The following is an 8,975-nucleotide window of genomic DNA, read 5'->3' as shown; positions in this document are numbered from 1 at the left end:
AATATAAAATACAAACTTTATTTATTTATAAAATATAAATACAAGATTTAAATGATAAGCTCAAACTAGGGTTTAACTTACAATGAACTTCGAACCTTGAATCCTTACAATAACAGTGGATGGAAGGAGGGATCGTATCAGTGTAAGGGTTTTATTTCTAATCTAAGCTTATGCCTTCACAAAGAGGAGAGACTCTCTTTAAATAACAAGATATGGAATCTTTTACTATTGGTGTACAGTACTGTATCTGCCATCATGCTTTTACTGTGGATGAACAGTGGGTTGTCGAGATGTCGACCACTGTACCTTGGCTTTTTACTGTTGAAGATGCTCTTTACAAAGTATCCGAGGAAGAGGATGAAGAAGAGGACGATGAGCTGTCCTGCTTTTTCTTTTTCACTTTCTCTTTACTTGTTTTTTCTTCTTTTCCTTCTGCTTTAACTTTGCTTTAGCTTTAGCTTTTTGACTTGCTTTGCTTTTAATTTTAATGGCGGATTGAATACTTTCTCCATCATCATCATTCTCCGTGGATGAGTTGGAATCTGACGAGGATGAGACTGACGCCCAATTTATCTTTTGTTTACCTTTACCACTGGTTTTGGAAGATTTACTGGAAGAAGATGCACCAAGTGCTTTACTGGAGGATGGTTTTACCATGGGATTCGAATCAGTTGATAGCTGTTCGAACATTTCTTGACAAATAAGTTTATGCTCTTCAGGAGTTTTAGCTGCTGCTAACCGGGCTTGGCATTGGGCCTTTTGGATCCCAAATTGTGGGTTTTCTGGAATAGCCAAAGTGCTAGCATAGGTTAAAGCAGGTTTAATGGGATTGGATAATTTATTACGAATCCATTGACCAATTTTAAGTTCAGTGGTGGTGTTCTTGAAAGCTCCCCACCATTTAATTTTATGGCGTTTTATCAACATAGGAATATTGGTTCCTGGTACAAATTGGGAATCAAAATACCATTGGTAAACCCAAGGTGTAAAGAAGGTCATACAAAAATACATCAGGGATGGTATATGAACTTCTTCAGGCGAAGGTTTATAATGGGTTTTAAAGAATTGAAATAGATAATAGATTTCATGAGGAATGATATCCTCAGAAATTCCTTTAAATTGCCACCAACGTTTGAACCAATTAGGAATTTTACCAATCTTAGCAAAAGTAGTTTGGTCAAAATAAATTAACCAAGAGTGTGTATAAGTGGGATTTTGAATACTAAAAACCTTTTCCCACGCTTCTTTATAATCAAAATAATTATAAGTAGTACAATGGTTATACAAATGTTTAAATTTTACTGGGGTATAAAGAGAAGATACGGGCCATTCCTTAGGATGGATGACGCGTTTTATTTGTATAGAGGAATAAGAAATTAAATGTTTAATATTCTTATCAAAAGTATGTTTAATTTTGACTGATCCTGTGTCAATCAAAATGTTACTATAGTACTCCTGAGTTTTGGAGAAATCAGTTGGCATAAAATACCAATTCTCAGGATAAAAAGATTTTATTATTTGCCAAGGGTTGATATTATTATATCCTTCCTCGATCTCTATTTCAAAATCAAACATAGGTTTTGAAAACCATTTATGTATACTATTAGTATATTTAGATTGGATTTTTGGCAAATCCACAGCCATCAACGGATTTGATAATTCTTTACCATCTACCGTTTGAGATGGAATAGCCGTATCATGAGCGGATATGATCGCTTTAGATTTAGAAGACATACCTGTATCCTCCGCTGAAGATGAAGCCATAGACTGTAAAGCTTTAAGAACTTCTGGAGATTGAGAGAGTTCCTCAATCCATTTTTTAAGGTCTTTACTGGGGGTAGGTTTAGTGTTTAAGGTTTTACTAAGGTCTTCAGAGTGCTCAGAAAGAGCTTTACTAGGTGAGGTAGATTCCTCTTTAGGTTCTTTCCTTTTCTCTTTATCTTTCCTTCGACCCATTGTGCTGTAAGAATTCGCGGGTTAGAAAGTCCGGAATATTATTTTTAGTACCAGGAATAAATTCAATATCAAAATCAAAAACACTTAATAATGCTTGCCATCTTGCAAAAATTTGTTTAGAGGCAAGATTTTTAACATCTTTTTGTAAAACATCTTTAGCAGATTTACAATCAATACGTAATAAAAATTTTTGATTTAAAAGATCAGACTGAAATTTATTTATACATATTACTATACTCAAAATTTCTTTTTTAATAGTGGAGTAGTTAAGTTGAGCTGGGTTCCAATGGCCTGAAGTGTATTGGATTATACGTTCTTTACCATCAAGTTGTTGCTTTAAAATACCACCATATCCTATATCCGAAGCATCAGTTTCAACAATTTTAAATGCTATAGGATTAGGAATATATAAATAAGGAATTTCTTTGACTAAAGATTTTATTTGTTTAACTAGTTGGGTATGCTTATCTGTCCAAGGACTAGCATTTTTTCTTAATCTATCATGCAGAGGTTTTATCATACAATTTAAGTTTGGATAAAAATCTATTACATAATTTAAACATCCAAGAAATCTTTGTAATTAGAGTTTATTAGAAATTTCATCTGGAAATTTTTCTCCAAATACCAGGGTTCTTTCTATGGGTTGAATTTTACCTTGCTCAATATAATGACCTAAAAATCTGATTTTAGTTTTAAACAAATCCATTTTAGTTTTACTTAAGGCCAAACCATTTTGTCGAATTATCATACAAAATGTTTTTAAGTGTGTGAAATGTTCATGAAGAGTTGTACTAAAAATAAGTACATCATCAATATATACAATACAAAATTTAGAATAAGGATTAAAAATATCATTCATAATCCTCTGAAATTCAGAAGGAGCATTTTTTAGTCCAAAAGGCATTACATTCCATTCATATTGACCAAATGGAACTGTAAATGCAGTTTTATATCTATCCTTAGGATCAATTTGAATCTGCCAATATCCAGATTTCATATCAAATTTACTAAAAATATTTGCATTATATAATTTCTTTAAAAGATTTTTTTTATTGGGGATTGGATATCTTATCCATTTTAAAGCTGTATTTAATGGTTTATAATTTATTACTAATCTGGGAACACCTCGTTCTATTTCAGCATTTTTATTTACATAAAAGCTGCACAAGACCATGGGCTTCTAGATTTAGATATTAATTTTTTATTGAGTAAATCCTGAATTTCATTTTTACAATGCTCTATCAATTCAGGATTCATCTGAATTGGTCTAGCTTTAGTTTTAATAGTTTTTTCATCAAAATCTTTTTCATATGGTAAATCTACTATGTGTTGTTTACGATCCCAAAAAGCATGTGGATGATCAGCACATAGTTCCTTTTCCATAAATTCTTTTAATGTTGTGATTTTATCTTGTATTTCTTTAGTCTCTAATTGTTGTTTAATTGTGTTTAAACACATATTATTTCGTGCATCTTTTAAATCTTCTTCTCTAGATTTAATTAAAGAATTAATCTCTAATATTTTAATTGAATGAGCTTTTAAGAGATTTAATTGCTTCTTCTTTGGTTTTTCAGTGAATTCTAACTTAACTGTACTATTTCTTATTTTAAATTTAATACAATCCTCTTTAACTGAATATGGTGTTATTAAATTGATAAAAGGGGTTCCTAATATAATCATATAATTTATTTGAGGTGATAATAAAAATACTGTGTTTATTTCTAAACCTTGGTTTACTATTTGTGCATCTGTTTTACCTATAATTTCTAATTTAGATTTATTTGCAGTACTTAGTTTTTCATTAGTTTTTGACCAATATCTTTTAGGGATTAAATCTGATTTTATACAGTTTAAGTCTGCACCTGTATCAAACAGTGCAATTGCATCTATCACAAAATCATTTACCTGAATATTTATTTTTACCAAATATTTTCTTGAAGTTATTTCTTGTAATAAGTTTAGAAAATTACTATCTACATCTTCATCTAATTGATTTATTTCATCTTTATCTGGTTCTGCTTCATCAGAAGAAGAACTAGAAATAAGTTAAGATTCTAATACCTTTATTAGTCTATCATGAAGTTGAAATTGTCGTTTTAATTCACTAGCTTCCTTCTTTAGATTTCTAACTTCATTTTTTAAATTACTAGTGGAACTTTCTGCTTCTACTTTTTTATGCTTATTTTTATTTAATTTAGTTGTGAGATCATAAGTATTATGTTGAATTTTAGGAGTTATATCCTCTTTTACTATCTGGGTTTCATCAAAACTTTTAATGAGTTTTTGAAGGAGTTTAGCTTTAGTGTCTTGGTCATCTATAGAATTTACTACTTCTAAAAGCGTACTTTGATCTTTAGTTAGCATATTTATAGAATAATCAGCTGAACTAGTTGTTGTACCTAATTCATCAATTTGATGTTCACTTTCTATAACCTCAGATGCCGAAGATTCAGAATCCAGATATAATTCGTTCGTGGATTTTATTTAACACTTCTTCATCTAAATGTAATTCATTTAACTTTTTATTAAATTTACAAAATTTTGAAGTATGTCCCTTTTTACCACAATTATAACAAGTTAAATCTTTATAAGAGGTTTTATTGGAATTTTTAGCTTGTTGCTTTTCTTTAGACTTCCTATGGGGTTTATATTTTTCTTTAGAATAAAATTTATCTTGACTAGGTGTAGACCTGTATCGTCTTTTATAATATTTATTTTTATACTGTTTTTTAGATTGATGTGTTCGCGAGCATTGCCCATCACATTTCTGTGGAGATTTTAAAGTATAATCAAATTATTTACAAAATGATCCTAATTCTTTTTTAGTTTTCTGCATTTCATATTTTATTGTTCTTTGAAGTTTTAAGTCATGACAAATTTGCAAACCTTCTTTTTGAATTATACTAATTAATTGACCATAAGTTAATTTATTGTATGGTATAGGTTGACCATTGTAACACCCTCCGCCCAGTCCCGAGAGACCCGACGGCGGATGCTACATTCGGTGCCGGAGACACTGTCTTAACTTAACATATAAATCATAAAACTAAAATTATGAATTAGAAGTAATTGAGTATTCACAAGTTTCGCGAGTAATTTTTTTCTTTGTAATAGAAATTTCATTTTATTTTCCTTGCATTTTTTTTTTTTACCACATTGGGAAAGATCTTACATAAATACTGTAAGAATATCCCTTTAAAAACTGAGCCCGCCAAACATGTGAATACAAAATACTTCCAATTAAACTCTAAACTTTCAACATCTCCAAATAATCATTATAACATAACAACACTTTTATATTTTCATAACTGAATAATCCTCAATAGTATTTTAGATCCATCAATTAATTGCATTCATTATATCTATCAAGTCTTAATGAACTAATCATATCGACTGACTTAAAATAATAAATCTTATTCTTATCTCCAAATAGATACACCAAAATAATTTATAATTACATACTTCAATTATATTTCAAATAACATAATATCTGAAAATGTAATAATTATACATGCCATAATTCTTAATTATATAAATCTCAATCGACTACTACCAAATTAGTCACTTCTGCTTTGATATTACTTTTCAAATCTTCAAATAGCGACCGCAATCTTCAACCTACGCGTGATAAAAATCGACGCGCTGAGTATAAAACTCAGTGGTGCTCATAATTCACATACTTACCAAAGTTGCGATGGCAACTTACTTAAAAACAAATTTCATAAAATCATTTACAATCATAAATGCATTAAAATTCAACATACATTTCCATTTATAGCAAAACAAATAGCACATAAACTATTAATTAATAACATAAAGAATTTAATTCTTGATACCATAAATCCTTTACTTAAGACATTTTATCATCATAAATACTTTGGTTCTTTCAAATAAACTTAGAACTAAGAACATAAATAATTTAATTCTTTCAAATCATAAATTCATTACTTGAACATTATACCAATACATATACTCTTTATTTTTCATACCATGTACTGAAATATCATGCTTTGAAAATTCATTTGATAACATAATCAATAATTTCCAAAGTAAGGTTTACTAAAATAATATGATCTCATTCGTTTCATTGTATTACAGATATTTTCCATAGGGCTCGCATACACTTAGGAGAAAGAGAAGCAGATAAGTTTTCATAACTTATTCATAATGGCCTTAGGTCGCCAACCTTTTCATAACATATAGAGCGTGTCCGCCCTAACAGAACAGAAGACACCCACGTGTCTAGCATATGATCATAGCTTCTTATCAGAATGGCATCAAATGCCGAGCATGCTCATCAGACAGAATAAAAATCAAATCACGCATCAAATTCACACTAAGTATATTAGAGCCCAAAATCCTTGTTTTAATTCTTACTTCATATCACTTATCAGAAAACTTGTCTTATTCTTTAGTCTTCTTAAATTCATAATGTAAGCTTACTTTAGAATCATACTTAAACATAATTACTGAACATAGACATTTTATTATCATATGAAATCATATTTTCCTTATTAAAAATTCAAAGCACATACACCTTAAATACCCATTTCTTTGTTAAAACTCTAAACATATATAAGTTATCAAATGATCATACTTATGTCATATATATAAAATAATTAAGTAAGCTTTAAGGTGGTACCAAAGGGAGGAATTTCATTCTCCAATCAAGCATGCTAACATAACTCTTATGCACAAAAGTATCCATTTCAACCCTTATCATGCATTATCTAAATCAATTCCACACCTTTCCAATTTATATCCATTTAAACATATCCACAACAACACTTTTCAAACTTATGTCTTATTTTTGTCAAATAAATCTTAAAGGATACAAAGAATGAAGAGAACTTCATCACACATAATTCATACCTTCATTTATCCAAATAAACCTATGATTCATGACATAGAAAATTTCCAGCATTAATATAACCTTGACCTTTGCTGGGTTTTTAAGACATAACTTGAGTTCTAGATCTCCAAATTAAGTGAAGTTTGATTCATTAGAAAGATAAGACAAAATTATACAAATGTTATCAAGGGACAACAGCCCAGATCAATCTGTAAAATGGTGAAAAACGGCTAGGAACACAGACCAATAGTCCAGACCTGATTCAGCAGAACTAAGTCCAATGTTTATCAAATTCCTACTTATCCAGACACTCAAATCAATCCAGTCCAAAACCAGAGAAGTCTCAAGACACAGGGAATCAACTCTCATGAAGAACTCAGAACATAATATTACCATTATAGTGGTCAAAATGGGCACTCAATTCAGTGATACATGTGGCCCGTCATAACAGAGTCAGTTTAGGTGTTTTAGCCATAAGTTGAGCTATACATATCCAAATTGGACACAAGAGGATGGGTTGGAAAGATAAGAAGTAGAGCTACAACTTTCATGAAGGACTCAGACACCAATGGAAAATGAAAAGGATCGAAAAACAGTCCTTAATCACACCCAATAACACTTTTTCCTAATTTCAGCTTACTTAAATCATATACAAGGTAGAGATTTCTACAACATACTAATTACTCATCAAATATCATCTTAAGATCATAAATCCACAAATAATAACAAGAAAACTTAAGGCCTTATTCATCAATAGGTTCTGCCACTCTTGGAGGATGAAGAAGAAATTGTTTTCCTTATCAATTCAACATATAAGCATGCCTAGAAATCTCCCAAGAACACATTTATACCACCAAAATTTAATAATAAAATTATTTCATATAAAATTCCCAATTTTCACAAAATAGTATAAACTTCACAAAATCAAAAATTGAAACAAGGTAAGAGTGTTTATGAACACTAACCTTAAACATAAGCTCTAACAAGCTTAAATAAGACTCTTGATTCCTTAGTTTTCCCTTGTCTTTGGTAGGAAGTTCTCCACCCTTTGTCCTCCAAATTACTTGAAATTATTCACCAAATATCATTTCTCAAGCTTTAATCTCAAAGATTAAGTACTTAATCAAAGTTCAATGGAGTGTATTTGATGTGTTTAGGAAGTAAGAATTGAAGACCTAAAGGAGGAGAAGAAGAAGAAGAAGGAGGAGGAGAAGAAAGGTCACGTTAGATGGAGAGGAAAAGGAAGAAAACATGTTGCTCAAATAATGGAGTTGACTAAAGGGTAATTTGGTCTTTTCACCAAAATTGGATGGCTAGGATTGAGCAATGTAATCTAATCTAATGGCTACAAATATTCTCCAAATTAAATTCCTTCAAAATATTATTTATCTCCATAAAAATTCTCAAATTTAATCCTTAAAAATAATTCCTCTAATTTCCTTAATTAATATAACACCATCTCAAATTTACTCCATAAAAATAATTTCTCTAATTTCTTTAATTAATATAACAACATAATTCACTATTCACTAATTCTCTAAATTCTCCAAAAATATTTATTACTTACTTTCTACCCATAAAAATCATGTATACATACTCCAAAAATATTAAAGAAAATATTAAACATACATAATAATTTTTTTCGGACCAAAATAATATCGACTTCCGGAACGACGGTACTATTCACAGACCGGTAACTTACTATTTCAGACACAGAAAAATGGGGCGTTACAACCATATTGTTGTTTAATATTGTTCCTAACTTTTTCTCCTAAGAAATAAGGTAGTCCAGCCAAAAACTTTTCTTTCCAAAAGCTTTGATTAGAATCTTCCCTTAACATTAACCTACTTAGAAAAGTAGTTTTATATTCTTGAAAATTACCTAAGTGTTTACATTTTAAATTACTAAGTAATTCTGCATTTTTATCTTTTAAGTGAGATGGATCTCCAATAAAATGAAGTGAAATAGTGAGAATTAAAGATGACACAGCATCCTGAATTCACCATTTTCATCATATATAGGTTCACCTTCATCATTGACTTGAATTGAATTTAAAATTTCTAAATGTTGTTGTTCAGTGAGATGATAGTCCCACCAACCTTTAAGTTGTCCAGTAAATCCAGCAATGAGGATTTCTGCAATAGCTTTATCAGAAATAATTGACTG

At 30.0% G+C, this 8,975-nt stretch overlaps 1 long non-coding RNA gene across 1 annotated transcript; it reads right to left on the bottom strand.

Annotated features, from left to right (window-relative positions):
- Window positions 1-5,400: 5,400 nt before the first annotated feature.
- LOC149492779 (uncharacterized) lies at window positions 5,401-8,053 on the bottom strand. Its single transcript, XR_016318954.1, has 2 exons — window positions 7,774-8,053; window positions 5,401-5,574 (listed from the first exon to the last, which is right to left on the bottom strand). It is a non-coding gene; the product is annotated as an uncharacterized LOC149492779 (long non-coding RNA).
- Window positions 8,054-8,975: the final 922 nt, after the last annotated feature.

Source organism: Jatropha curcas, chromosome 11, assembly GCF_041381405.1.
Source record: "Jatropha curcas cultivar XTBG-Jc1 chromosome 11, XTBG_Jcur_1.0, whole genome shotgun sequence".
In the NCBI taxonomy this organism is placed as follows: Eukaryota; Viridiplantae; Streptophyta; class Magnoliopsida; order Malpighiales; family Euphorbiaceae; genus Jatropha; species Jatropha curcas.
This window is presented reverse-complemented; position numbering and strand designations above follow the sequence as displayed.